This window comes from Molossus molossus, unplaced genomic scaffold (genome assembly GCF_014108415.1).
Source record: "Molossus molossus isolate mMolMol1 unplaced genomic scaffold, mMolMol1.p scaffold_m16_p_22, whole genome shotgun sequence".
NCBI classification, from domain to species: domain Eukaryota; kingdom Metazoa; phylum Chordata; class Mammalia; order Chiroptera; family Molossidae; genus Molossus; species Molossus molossus.
In genome coordinates this window covers 32,366,488-32,380,975 of record NW_023425358.1, presented here as the reverse complement: position 1 = coordinate 32,380,975, position 14,488 = coordinate 32,366,488, and the positions used below count along the sequence as shown (strand labels likewise).

The 14,488-nt window shown below is 49.9% G+C and overlaps 1 protein-coding gene across 1 annotated transcript in view; it reads left to right on the top strand.

Moving 5' to 3' along the window:
- The first annotated feature begins 1,858 nt into the window (after positions 1–1,858).
- The window catches only part of RPH3A (rabphilin 3A), a 69,960-nt gene continuing 57,330 nt past the window's right edge, over positions 1,859–14,488 (top strand). Inside the window, exons 1-2 of the mRNA XM_036276814.1 lie at positions 1,859–1,966; positions 2,118–2,238. The gene's annotated coding sequence lies outside the window, so the exon portion shown is untranslated. The remainder of the gene's footprint in view (positions 1,967–2,117; positions 2,239–14,488) is intronic.

Sequence of the window (14,488 nt, the reverse complement as noted above, 5' to 3'; positions counted from 1 at the left end):
TTGTAGGGTCTTCCCAGAAAAGATTCAGTGAGATCCTGCCAAAAAACTGTAGAATGCCCTTGAACGTGACACTGACCTTCTGAAACATGAGCTTTGGAATCATACAGTCCTGGGTTTGAACCCTGTGCCTGCCACTTACTGTGTAACCTTATGCAAGAGACTTAACTTCTTGAGTCTCAGTTTCCTCATCTGTAAAGTGGGAATGGTAATAGTACCCTCACAGGGTCATGCTGAGGACTCAGGGTGATGATGATACAGACACAGTCCCTAGCAGAATGACTGGTTCATAGTTGGTTCTCAATAAATGACAACTGCCTTTACCACTACCACCAAAATCATTATCATCACCACCATCAAGACCACCACCACCACCACCACCACCACCACCACCATCACCACCATCATCACCATCACGAGCATCGTGATCATCTATGAAATGAAGCTCAAAATGGTCTCTAAGATTCTGACATTTTAAGTTCTGCTTTGCAAGGGAGAGTTAAGTGGCAAATATGGTAGCTCACCCTGGGCCATCTGAGTGGCACACCAGGGGAGGGTCCCCAGTAAAGGGGGTTCTCCTTCACTTTGCAGCGAAGGTCTAAACAGACCTTGGTCTGAGGTTTCCTGCCCTTTGCCCACCCTAGGCAGAAATGGGACCCTTGAGGTCTGGAACACTGAAAGTCATGGGGGTCAGTTGCTCTTTGTATTTTTCTCCTTCTAATGATTGCATTTTTCTTGTCCATATAGAAGGTCTATCTGGATCTTTTGGGGATGGGTCTTTGGCTAAGGCTCAATTGTCTGATTTAAATCTATAATCTCCCAACATCATCCTGCTCAAACCGCGTGCTGAAGGGGGGACTGGCACATACCCTCCTGGGCTGGCTCTCAATTCCTTTCTCCCTCCGTCAAGACATCTGAGTTGTGGGACAGGTTATGGATCACGGGATCATAGCAGCTCACATCGTGTGTGTTCTTATTGTTGCCTTTTAACCTCTTGCTTCCCGTCTTTAGGAAAACCGAGTTGTCGTAACCTTATTTTATGGGACTTGGAGACAAGAAATGAAATGACTTTTCCAAGGTTCTACGGAGGCTAGACCTTAGTCCCACAAACCTGTCGAGTGCTTATTCAACTCAGCCATCCTGTCCCTTAAAATTTTCCATTTCCTAAGGCTTATCTTTCCTACTCTGAATTCTGAGACTCCCAAGGTCCAGGTCAGAAATCTGCAACAGTGTGGGTGAGGACAGGTCAGCTGGGCTGACTTCTGGGAAAAACCACTTGAAGGCTCCTACACAGGGTTCACGCTCTTCTCTGAGCAGAGACAAGCAGTGCCGGTCTGGGGATGTGTGTGGGAAAGGGGCTGGGAGGTTGCAGCTCCTTTGCTCTGAGAAGGACACTATCGGAACAAGTGTGTGGTAGGTAGGCTGTCACTGACTTCACCGGTGATGGCGAGAAGTCAAGTCCTGCCTCACTCCTTCCCCTAGACTCCCCCTTCCCTGCTCTAACCATCCAATAACTTAACTTTGCTGCCTGCGAGTTCGCTTCCCGCCCATCCCCTCCTCCGCCACATCTTAGCGCTGTCCGTGGTGCTGATCGCCAATCTCCTGACTGCCGTTTCGACCAGCTGGGATCTCTGGTGTGCCTAACCTCTCCTCCCTGCCTCCCACCTCCCTTTCCCCAGGCACCTCACAAATAAATCACGGGTGGGAGGCAGGCTTGGTTCCCCTGCGCTGGGAAGCTGCTGCCCCCTCCCTTGCTCGACACAGGGTTTTTGCAGCAGTGCAAGCTGCCGCCACTGATTTCGGGCACTGGGGAGGCGATTGATTCGTCGGCTGGGCTGCCAGCAGCCCGGAGTTGCCTACGCGGACGACAGAGAGGAAGAGAGAGAGAGAGACTGACTTACCGAGCAAAAACCTTTATCCATGTGGAGAGCAGTCTGAGGGAGCCACAGTCTGCCTTGCCCACCAACCGGTCTGACTTTTCTTCTCTTCGGGCAGTGGTATTTCTTTTCGTCTTGGTCCTGTGTGATTTAGGGATAGTTGTGTGTGTGTGTGTGGGGAGGGGAGCACTTTGATTTTATTTTGGGAAGAGTAAGAGAGTCAAATGAACAATTTTCTTTCAGGCACCTCCGCTGAGCTTTCAAACCAAGTCATCGGGAGTTAACATCTTCCCACCCGGCAGGGAAGGGAGGAGTTGGCACGAATTTGGTTCTCCCGCTCCCCCTGCAATCCTCTGGTGTCGTGGTAAGTGATGTTCTTCTCAATTGTGCAAATGAGCTGGGGGTATTGGAATCCCAGTGCTGATGAGGTGTGTACATGCGCTGGTGGGGTAGGTGGTAGGTAGGAGGGAAGGGGTGTTTAGGAATGACCACATTTATTTGCCCACATTCTGCAGTGTTTGATCGCCCAAGCGGCACCCCGAAGCCAAATTAGATTTTGGCTCGGTGCCCAGAGAGGGGGTAAAATATGCTCATGTTTTAGGCATTGCGATAAAAATGTGGCTTCTGCCCAATTTGCCCTGTCCCTTGCAGCAGATGCTGTTGAAAGTAGCCGGCAGTTATCTGAGTGCATTAACCCTTCATGGGGCTGGCCAGCCTGGCACGGAGGGTCTCCCTCTGGGTGTTCTGATATAGTGGGTGGGTATCTTGGCCTTGGATGGAAAAGGATCACCTGAGGCTGGAAGGTTAACCCTTGCTTAGGGTCACCTCCGCACACCAGGTGAGGCTTGGCTAGGACAGGGCTCAGATTGTACCATCTTCCGGGGATAGCTGAGTAATTTAATTGTGGTGGTTTTTGCAAGCTTGCCTGTTCTAAGCTCCCTGAGATGAGAGATCAGGGAGCCATGAAAGGGCCAAATTTTGCTTGGAATGAGTGGTCGGACAGACCAGAGGGGAGTAGCCAGCTCTCTGCAGAGCAGGCGATATTTTATTTTCACAGGTGGTGTAACCTGTAAGTGATTGTATGGGGGTTGCATCATGGCAGCAGCCTGAGAGACTCCATCCTCGAGCCTGTCTCAGAGTAGGGAAGAAGGGAACAGGGTTTGTTCTGATGCTGGGGAAGGGTTCCATGCTTCAGCCTCAGATCTGTTCCAAGGCAGGACATATCCTACTGTAATTTCTTTATCTGAGATCCTGATGGGATAAGCCTGCACCAACCTGTTAGTGAGTGGCAAGTGGAAGTCCTTTGCAAGTGAATCCAAAGACTCACATTTAATTTTAAAATGCCTTTGTTGCTAGTCTGTGACTTATCAGAGGGGGATTTCTCTTGGCTTCCTGCTTTGATTACATCTACCTTTTTGGAAATGAATGCCCTTATTTTTAGCATCTCTGCTGTTATCTCAGGGTTTGTTTCCGTCTTCTGCATCCCCAAGGATTTCCTCTTTAAGTTCCTGTTCTTGGAGGTGGGAGGATTGAAACGTCAGCCCCAGAGACTGGCAAGCCTGGAATGCGAGCAGGGCCCACTCAGTCATTTTCGCCAGCCCCAGAGCCATGTGAGGTCTCCCAAATCCCAAGGCGTGTGCCTGCTCAGGCAGACATGTGAGGCAGAGGAGGAGGGTTCTCAGTGGTTAGTGCCCAAGATTTGGATCTCAAATCTCAGGCTTCCTTTGTGGGGTCACCTTGAGGATGAAGCTGCCTTAGTTTCCTCCCCAGGAAGCCTCAAGTATAAATGATAAATGTGAGGAAATTTGGTTCAAATAAGGAGTCACAGATCTGGCCATGGGCGTCATCTAACATTGAGCGTTGGCATTGCCTGGTTAGACTGGAACATGGCCGGGGCCTTGAAGTGGGGGATCTTAGGGGATCCCTGCAGTGCTGAGTGTTAACCTTTGAGGGTTCAGAGTGGACTAGGGGAGGATCAAGGGAGGGAGCCACAGGGGCCTCATTCAGTGCGACATCACCATCTGGCATGGGAGTATTTTAATATCTGAATGACTGGTTCAGCCATGCAGTGCATGTCAGCCCAGCTGAGGTGGCCAGGACTGGGTTATACACATGGGGGTGCTTTTCAAGCATCTTCTTGCTGCCTCCCAGCCTTACTTCCTTGGGGGTGGCTAAGATCCAAGAGGCAGCCTTCCCTCCTCCCCCATCACATTCAGAATGGTGCATTGTGGTGCGCCAGGAAGAGGGAGACGGGAGCTTCTGGAAGGAGCCTTGCACTTGGAGCTGGAGACCTGGGTTCTGGCCCCAGCTCTGCCTCCCCTTTCTGGGCCTCGGTTTTCCCACCGGTGCAATATGGTAGCTGGTCGAGGTGACCCCCAGGCCCCTTCCAGCTCTGAGGTTCTGTGGCTGTGTGCTAAGTGTGTGTGCTTCTAGGAAGGGTTCTCACTGTCTTTGGGAATTTATCATGTTTGTTGAGGAGTCCCTGTTGGGATAAATTGGGGTGAGATGGGGGTCTCTTACAAGAACTTTGGTAGGTCCCTGGCATCCTGTGCCCAGGTGGAGAGGGCTCTGCTGTATGCATGGCATAAACAGGTGCACAGACATGCAGATATTGCAGCACATAAAGGCCCTATAGAGACTTATCTATCTTAGGGGTGACAGTCAGGACCCCTTTGAGAACCTCCACTCTGGAAAGATACATAGTCACTCAAACACACAACATCAGGGGCTTTGTGGGCCCTCCCTAATGCTCACTGGAGCACCTCAAGTTCAGAATCTCTAATCTTCTAGCCTAACCCCTTTAGTGGGGGGTGGGGGAAGTGCCCAGAGAGGGAGAGCAACTTTCCCAAGACCACACAGTAAGTCATGGCACAGCAACATACAAATCTATCACCATGAAGACAAGGCATCATCCCCTCTCTCCTGGCTCCGGCAGTACCACTCCCCCCACCCAGCCTGGGAGGTGGAGGACGGACAGTCGTGCCCGGCCAGCCTGGCTGGTTATAGGGAAGCCGAGTGTGGAGACAAGCGTGCACCTTTCCTTTCTCGCAGAGAGAGCCAGCGACTGGAGGTTCCGCAGTTTCTCAGGGTGGCCTGGAAAGTCAGCCTCCCAGCCTGCTTTGCTTCTCCCTTTCCGTCCTGCTGCCACACGTTCTGGCTGGCCAGGCTGGCTGCTCTGGGGGTTTCTTTGCAGCATGTGGTATTTATTCTTTATTCTCCCGCCCGTCTCTCTCTCTCTGGGCCATAGAGAGTTTGTGACTTTCTAATAAAAACCACCGTGACATATGGACCTGTCTTCTGCTCTCTCTCCCCTTCGAGTGGGGAGCTGGTCGTGAATGCAGACAGATCAGCAGCCGATGCGAAGATGATGAGGAGCGAACAGTGCGGTTTATTTGTTAAGCACTGTGGCTGTAACCTGGGATAAAGATAGCCCCGGGACCCGGTAATGGTGCGCTGGATCCAAGGAGCTTAAATTATTCAGCTGCCACCCAGGATGGAGGTCCTAGATGTGCTGGGAAGTGAAAGAGGCACCCCAGCCCCCTTTTCTTTCTGTTCCTATCCCGGTCTGCCATCTGAGCCCCCGAGGGCTGTGGTATGGGACGCAGGGAGCAGCCAGGCCTGAGTTTGAACCCTGACTCCATTGCTTCCTTGCTGTGTGACTTCAGGCAAGACCCTCAACTTCTCTGAGACAGTTCAGTGGCTAAGAGTGTGGGCTTTGGAAGTAGAGCTCTTTAGGCGTAGATTCTGGTTTTAGCACTTTCTAGTTGACCACTGTGGGTCTCAATTTTTCCATCTATAAAGTGGGAATAATAAAGGAATTGTGAGAATTTTAAGAGTTCATGCTTGAAGAGTGCTTTGTACTGGGCCTGGCAAGGGGTACATGTCCAACACGTCAGTAATGGGGATGGTGTTGGGGATGGTAACAGTGAAATCACCCTTGGCCCAAGCAGGATTGATAGAGAGGAGATGAACCTTTCCTCCCAGTCATGCAGCTTTGGGACCCAGAGAGAGAGGATGTGGCTTGGAGATAGGAGACTTCCCATCCCACGTATTCCCTATGTGGTTTTTGTGCAGTCGTTGGAGGTTCCAGGACCTCAGTTTCTTCATCCATAAAATGGGCATAATGACCCCTTTTCTTAAAGCTTGTGAGGCCCTGAGGATCAAAGCCGTTGTGAGCGTGGTGAGCAGGCCCTGCAGGAAGAGGTCCATGAGGAGAGATGCTCTGGACTCTTCTGAGTCTTTTGTTTGTCCAGATCCTGGGAGGCTTTTGCTGAATCATCCCAACTCACCAGCTCAGAGCCTGTGCATTTGTCCTAGGAGACTTTCCTTCGCTCTTTGCCACAGGGCTCCTGCAGGTGCAACAAGGTGGGATCCTTAAAGGCCAGGGCGGTGCTGTCTCCATTTTTGGAGTCAAGGTTAGCACACAGCTCAGCAATGCCCATGCATGCATGGATGGATGGATGGATGGATGGATGGATGGATGCATGCATGGGTGGTGGATGGATGAATGGAACCTTCATTGATTGACTAGTGGACAGGTCAGTTTGGGGAGGTGCCTGGCCTAGGGTCCAACTAGAGGCGTGCATGCAGTAGGCACTTAGTGTTTGTTGATTATGATGAGTCATTGGTGAAGTTTGGAAAGACTTGGCTTTCATCTCAGATCTGCTGTAGACAACCTACAGGCCTCTCTGTCCTCCTGCCAGAACATTCACTGGCACTTACTCATGCGTCACACATTTATTGAGTTCTTACAGTATGCGTGGCCTCGTAGTGGGCATTAGGGATAAAATGGAGACGAAGACACAAACCCTTTAGGGCTTAGACAAAGTAAGTGGCTACTTATGAAAGGTGATCTTTTGGGGGATGGCACTTAGTCACCCTAAAGCACTCAGCTCACTGATGTCTGAAAGTCCATCATTCAAGTTTCATTCTTTGCCGTACAGCTTTGTTCTTGGATGAAGAGCAGGTGCTTTGCGGTGGGGTGATGCGTCCAGCCTTCCTCATTAGCCCTTCACACCCTAAGGAGGAGGAGTTGTAAAATACCTTCTGAAAAGTGAGGAGAGAGCTTTTTAGGAGTGGGGAATAGAGTGTGTACATACTAATCTTGCAGGTTAAAGAGAGGGCAAAAGGCAGAGAGAGGCAACGCTGCTGGGCATACACTCTGCTGGGCAAAAGCTCTAGACGCCCACAGAACCCAAGGCCCGTTCTTGGGTTGCACCCTTTACCTCTGACGTCAGAAACTCCGCGTGCAGGGCCCTGGGCACTGTGTGTTCATAAGCCTCTACTGCCATAGATCAAGGAGGTGTTTATTTTTTGAAATGCAAAACACGTTTGCAGATGTTAGTTATAACAGTTCTAGGTGTGTTGGGAGTCTTGGACTTTTGCCAAGGTCCCCCCCCCCCCCCCCGTCCAAAGCATCCCCTAAGGGCTGAGACATCATTTACTTTTTGCAACTGAATCCCTCAGTTTTCCAAGCGGGTGTGAGCTTGACCTGCAGAGCTGACCCGTTTCTGGCTCCCCTCACAGCCCTCCAGGGGGCGTGCTTCCTTCTCAGGCAGGACCCAGGGTCTTGGGTTATCATATAGTTCAGTGACAAGGCAGCAGGGATGGGGAGCCTGGCCTGACCTTTGGGGCTCTTCTTAGCCCAACTCAGCTCCCCATTTGGGCCGGAGGAATGGGGGAGACGACAGTGCAGTGCGGAGGCACCAGGCTGCTGTGCAATGTCACCGCCGTTTCCTCGAAGTAATTGTCTCCCTGTCATTAGTTCTAATGACATAATGCATGCTTAAATCTCATTGTAATGGAGCCGTGTCAGACTCTGACTTAGCAATCCAGCCAGTGAGCAAGATAACAGGCCTCAGGAAGCTGGGCTTGTGCAGCCCCCCCACACACAATGAATCAACAAGAGGAAACTCGTCTGACAGCATCATCATGTTTGGTTTGTGAAGGCTTTATTTGGAGGGGGGAGGGAACTGACTCGTCTCCCAATATAATCTGAGTGAGTTCATTCAGCTGCCTCCTTCTTTCTTTTTTCTTTCTTTCCTCTTTAATGCACCTACACAGTGACAAGCAGCCGCTCGTGAATGGAGGCTGCTTTCGCTAGAGAGCAGATTATGTAAGCGGGCTCCCGTGCCAGCAGGGATGGGGTGGTGAGCTCTGGGCTGGGGAAAGAGAGATGCTGTCCCTCCCTGTGAGATGCCAGCATGAAAGCATCTGTGTGGTCCTTTCTGTCCCGCAGCCTGGCCCCTGGCCCCTGGCTCCATTCCCCTCCACCTGTTGGCTTTTCCCTCTGTCCCTGTGTGGCTGGATTAATCTGTCAGCTTTAGTGGGATATTGGAACTTGGTGAGGGTGATGAAGCCTCTAGAAGTGGCTGCCACCGTGTCAGGCTGGGGTGTCTGGTCAAGTGTTTTCCCCCGAAGATCTGCCGATTGAAGGCTTGTGGTAAGGGCTGAGGGATAGGATGGAAGATGGAAGCTTCTGATGTTTGCAGCTTTTCCTCTGATCATTGGAGACCTACCTGTCGTTCACCAGAGCCCGGGCCAGAGGGAGACATCCGCCCGGGGCATGTGCCCACAGACAAGTGCAGACTGACACTCATTCAGGGCAGGAGCCGGCCCCTGGAGTGCAGACCAACGACACACCTCCTCTGCCTTTCAGACACGCTGCTGGTTCTTTAGATTTGTTACCTTTTCTCTCTCAGAAGGGTTTATCTGGCCGTGGCCAGCCTCCATATTATCTGCAGAGGGTCTGGGTGCGTGTCCCCTTCTGAACCACGCATAAGTGCCTCAGGAAGACATCTCCAGGAGAAAAGTCCTGGTTGGTTTTTGTTAGGGGGATAGATCCAGAAGTGAATGTCTAGTCTCCTGTGCATTGTAGTTTGATCCCCCCAACCAACACGCAATCAAGCATTTATTCACTCAGTTGATAAACACTCATTGACTGTCTATGACTACATAGGTCAGCCCCAAATACAAGATGTGCCTTCAATTTCCATATTTTCCCAATAAAATGATCAACCCCCCCCCCCCAACTCCCACAAAACGTTTGCCAGACTTAAACAATTAACCTATTAGGAAGTGGAAGAAAGAAAAAAAAGACCTCCCAGAAATGTAGATGAAATGATCAGATGTCCATTTATAATACTTGATTCATTCATTGTATTACACATATATTTAAAATCATATATTGTATAGAATAATCAATGAATCCACAAAAACTTTTTTTTTGCCACTTGTATACATTTGAACAATAATGAATAGCCCTGGCCGGTTTGGCTCAGCAGTTAGAGCGTCGGCCCACAAACCAAAGAGTTGTGGGTTTGATTCTGGTCAAGGGCACGTACCTCAGTTGCAGTTTGGTCCCCGGCCCAGTTAGGGTCTTGCGGGAGGCAACCAATTGATGTGTCCCTCTCACATCAATGTTTCTCTCTCTCTCTCTCCTCCCCTTTCTTCTTCCGTCTTTCCCTCCCACTCTATCTGAAGATAAATGGAAAAATATCTTTGGATGAGGATTAAAAAATAATGAACAAGCCAGAAAAGTAAGTTTTATAACTTTAGTAAGTCAGTCTACAGCGAATCTCTTTTGTTGAAGAATGGGAATGCCTGATGGTGGAAAGTTTAGAAAGAATTTATGTAAATGATTTTGTTATTCAAAAGAAAGTAAACTGAGAGAGATGATGAAAAATGCTTGCCAGTGTGAACAACTTTTTAAGGACTTGGCTTGAAGGTGAGCTTCTGTTTTCTGAGGACTGTTTGGTTGGAGGGATCCTTATCTTCTTTTTGGTCACGTATAGTATTTGCCAGTCACTGTGCTCAGGGCTGGAATGTAGTAGACAGTTTAGACTTGGTTCTTTCTCTTGAGGGGGTAGACATGAATCAATAATGATACATTTGGATATATAAATAGAACCTGAGCTAAGGGTTCTAGAGATGGAAACACAGACCTCTGAGAGCATGTCACAAGGAAATCCGAGCTAATCTGGGAGGGCTTCCCTGAGGGAAGTGACATTTGACCTGAGAGCTGAAGGATGAATAGGAGTTCACTGAGTCAAGAGAGGAGAAAAGAACATTCATGGCAGTGAGAACATGTGCAAAGGCCCTGAGGTAGCTTTCAAGGATCTGAAAGAAAGCCAGCATGGTAGGAACACCAGGTCGGGGAGCCCAGTGTGAAATGAGGCTAGTGGTACCTCCAGGGCTGTAGTATGGAACTGACTCCCTGGAAGGAAGGAGGACAGTGGGACCCCCACCAGGGACAGATTTCGTTCTGCAATTAACCATTGGGCCCCTTCCTAAAAATATGGAGAATGAGAGTGAAGGGAGGAAGTGGAGGGATAGTTGTTCATCTTTCTGGGTTTTTGTTTGTTTTTTATCCTCACCTGAGGATATTTTTCCATTTTTTGTACAGATAGAGTGGGAGGGAGAGAGAGGAAGGGAGAGAGAGTGAGAAACATCGACGTGAAGGGACACATCGAGTGGCTGCCACCCACATGACCAACCAGGGCCGGGGACAAACTGCAACAGAGGTACGTGCCCTTAGCGGGAACCGAACCCGGGTCTCTCCGGACCGCAGGCCGACGCTCTAACCGCTGAGCCAAACTGGCCAGGGCTCTTTCTGGGTTTAAATCCCAGCTCTGCTGCTGTGTGACTTTGAGGAATTTCCTAAATCTCCATGTACCTCAGTTTTCTCTTCTGGAAAATGGGGATAGCAATGCCATCTACCTCACTGGAAATTGAACAAGTCAATATACATTCATAGTCTTTGCTTGGAACATGTGTGGCACGTGAGAGGCACTCAATGAACATTAGTTGCTATTTTGCTGGTGGTGATGAAACCTCAGAGCTCAACTTTCTAGAAGGGGTCCTATTAACCCTTTCCACCCTCTGCCCACTGCCTCACCTCCATTAGGCCTTTATTCAAACACTGCCTTCTCAGGACGGCCTTTGCTTATCATTTATCACCCCCACTCACTCTGGCTTAGTTGGTTGGGCGTCGTCCCATGCCACATACCGAAAGGTTGCTGGTTCAATCCTGGTCAGGGCACATGTGTGGGTTTGGGCTCGATCTCCGGCAGAGGGCGTGCAGGAGGCGGCAGATCAATGTCTCACTCTCTCCCCCTTAAAAAAAAAAAAAAATCTAAAATTGCACCCCGACTCAAGAATCTGACTTTCTTTTTTTTTTTTATCCTCACCCAAGGATATTTTTCCATTATTTGTACAGATAGAGTGGGAGGGAGAGAGAGGAAGGGAGAGAGAGAGAGAAACATCGACGTGAAGGGGCACATCGAGTGGCTGCCACCCACACGACCAACCAGGGCCGGGGACAAACTGCAACCGAAGTACGCGCCCTTAGTGGGAACCGAACCCGGGTCTCTCCGGACCGCAGGCCGACGCTCTAACTGCTGAGCCAAACTGGCCAGGGTGACTTTCTCTTTCTTTATTTCATCTTCTTCCCTAGCACCCAGCACCATGTGACACCGTCTCTATGTTATCTATTTTGCTTATTGTCTGTCTCCCCCACCAGACTGTCAGCCCCACCAGAACAGGAATATTTGTTATAATGAGCTCCGTGTGCCCGGTGCACTGTACCCCATGGCGCCTGGCACACAGTCGGTGCTCAGTAAGTATTTGTTGCTCTAACTCACCTAAGGGGAAAACAGTCCCCAAGCCCTCAGAGGAGCGGAGGAATGGACGAGAAAGGTGCCGAGGCGTCAGAGATTTGGGTGATGGCGAAGCAACTGGAGGTCTTTCATAAAACCAGTTCAACGGCCTGATCTTTTTAACCTGATTAATTATGTGAAGCCTCTGTCAATATCACCATTACCTCAGCCCTGGCCGTCAGCTGATGAGCAGGAGGCTTATTCAATATTTAAGAAGACCTGCATTGCAGGCGAAGGGGGGAGAAGCAGTGGCAAATGCTCAGGGACAGTCTCCTTAAGTGGTGGATTTTATTTAAAAGATTTTATTTAAAAGGAGAGAAACAAAAGAAGGAAAAACCTCACAGCCCTCAGCTTCCCCCCCGAACTCCCCCGATTTCTGGTCCCATTAAACCGCACACCCCAGAGTTCTCGCCCTGGCTCAGGACAGGAACATGCTGCCGGCAGAAGAGAGGCCGTGAATCAGAAAGCTGGGTCTCCTGAGTTCCGTGCTCTCTAGACTTGCACAGAGCAGTGGTTCTCAGAGGGCGGTCCCCAGACCTGCAGCATCAGCATCCCCTGGACCTTATTAGAAATGCAAATTCTTGGGCTGTGTCCCAAATCAGAAACTCCGAAGCTGTCCCCTCTCGTCATTCTCGGAGCTAGGGTCACAGAAAACACAACATCCAAGAATTTAAAAAGGTCACTGGGGCTCCCCAGTCTGGAGATGACCACGCCTGGGAGAGGGAGGCAGACGAGAGGACATGGGTGTACATGGGAACTTACATACTGGCCGGCAGTGAGGACTGCATCCCCAAATTATTCTGAAGTGAGCTACCAGCTACCGAGCATTTAATCTGGGCCAGCCCTCTGCAGGGAGCTCCACATGCTTCATTTCACCCAGTTCCTCCAGAGGCCCCGAAAGGAAGGTACAGTTATAACCCCCATTTTCCAGACAAGGAGAGTGAGGCACAGAGGGGCCAGGAACTTGGCCAAGGTGTCAGGCTGGCAAGAGACAGAGCCAGGACCAGCCCTGGTGAAGCATCTGGCTTTAGCCTCTTCGTATCACATGGGTCCCTAAGCCGGGCACAGGTGGGCTTCCTAAGAGAGGTTCTGAAGAGTCTCCAGAAGCCCCAGGTGAAGTGACTGTGGGACGAGCTGGGTGTGGCCTCTGGATTCAGACCCTTTACAGAGCGCCTCCTGCTGGCTTCATGTCGCAAGAGCTTGGTTTTTCCATTTGAGGCTTCTTGGTCCCCAGGTTGCATGAAGGCTTTTTGGGAACTTTAGTTTCTTTTCTTGGTTTCTCTTGGGCGTGAAAAACCAGACCAAAAACTCAGAAATAACTGCAAAGCTTCGACTCCTCTTTTAGAGAGAAATGAGCTTCAAGCTTCCCTTTCCTTCCTGGAGAAGGAGCTGGCAATCAGGGCCAGGGGGCTCAGTCCCCACTCGTCCTCAACTTTGAACGACAAGGACCTTCCTGTTCCCGCAGTCCAGCCCTTCGCAGGGACCCAGTTTGTCGCAGACCCTGAGCCGGTGGACGAGCTCGAGGAAAACCTCTCGCAGCTAGCCCCTGGTCCGCCGCCAGCCTTTCGCCTCTGAGCATGTGCAGTGGGTGCTGGAGACGGGAAGACTCATCAACCCATTTGCTCCCAGCCCTGGTTCATTATCCCATCAGATGCCCGGAAGGCCGTGTGCTGGGTGCTTCCTATATGGTTTCCATCCCTGGTGAATTCCCAAGCCAGTAAGACGTTCGCCCCGGACAGCTTGCCTTCCTTCTGCCCCAGACAGGTGATGGAGGAGGGTCGAGGTTTGAAGTGCACCCTGGGTTGCTCGAAGGAGGAGTTGGCCAGGAAATAAGCCACAGAGACAGGACTTTGCAGGTCCTGGGCGTTTCCCCTCCCTAATGGCCTCTCTGCATCAAGGATCTCATTACCTGCTCCTTGCCTCTCTCACTCTGAAAAATAAAATAGAAACCAGACCAAACGCCTAAGCATCTGGCCCACTTCATAGTCCTCATTGTAAGAGGGAAAGTGGAAGGATAGGAACACTTGCTGATCAGTCTACCACACACACACTTACATATATAAAACTACATATTATGTGTGTGATAGCTTAATATCTGTTTTATATGTATATATGTATATACATTACATTTAGAGTATAATATAGATATACACTGTGGTGTAAAAGTGGGTTTACAGTTGTTTGTATGGAAAATAATAAAATAATTAATGAAAAATAATACAGGAATAAATTGTTTCATGTACTCACAACTGTAGACTCACTTTTGCCCCACCCTTTGTGTATATATATGAATATATATGAATATATACATATATATAAATATATATGAATATACGGATATATATGAATATGTGTGTGTGTGAGAGAGAGAGAGAGAGAGAGAGAGAGAGAGAAGTTTCAGTATTTGCAGTGGTTATGTCCCATCAAGTCGCCGTGAATGCTGAATTAGCAAATCCTGAACCACTCTTCTTAGCAGAAGCTCAGGCTGAGGGTCCTGAGGGTCCTGCAACCTTCTGGTCATTCTTTCTCAACCACTCCCTACATGTCCTGCTTTTATGTGGGTTTGTTTAAAGACACCTTGTTTTATGTAGCTCTTGGTCTGTGCAGGCTGCTCTAACGACGACCTTAGACTGGGTGGCTTATAAACAGCAGAAACTTACTCCTCCGGTTTCTGGAGGCTGGAACCTGAGGTCAGGGTGCAGCATGGTGGGGTTTGGGTGAGGGGCCTCTTGGGGGCTGCAGACTGCTGACTTCTTGTTCTGGGCTCACGTGGAGGGGCAGAGAGAAGGAGCAAACTCTCGTGACTCTTAGAAGGGCACCGGCCCCATGCTGATGACCTCATCTAATCCTGTCACCCTGCAGGCCCGCCTGCGAATCCCATCACATTTTGGGGTAGAGTTGTAGCATGAGTCTGGGGGGGACACAAACATTAAGTCCATAGCAATATATATTACTGAT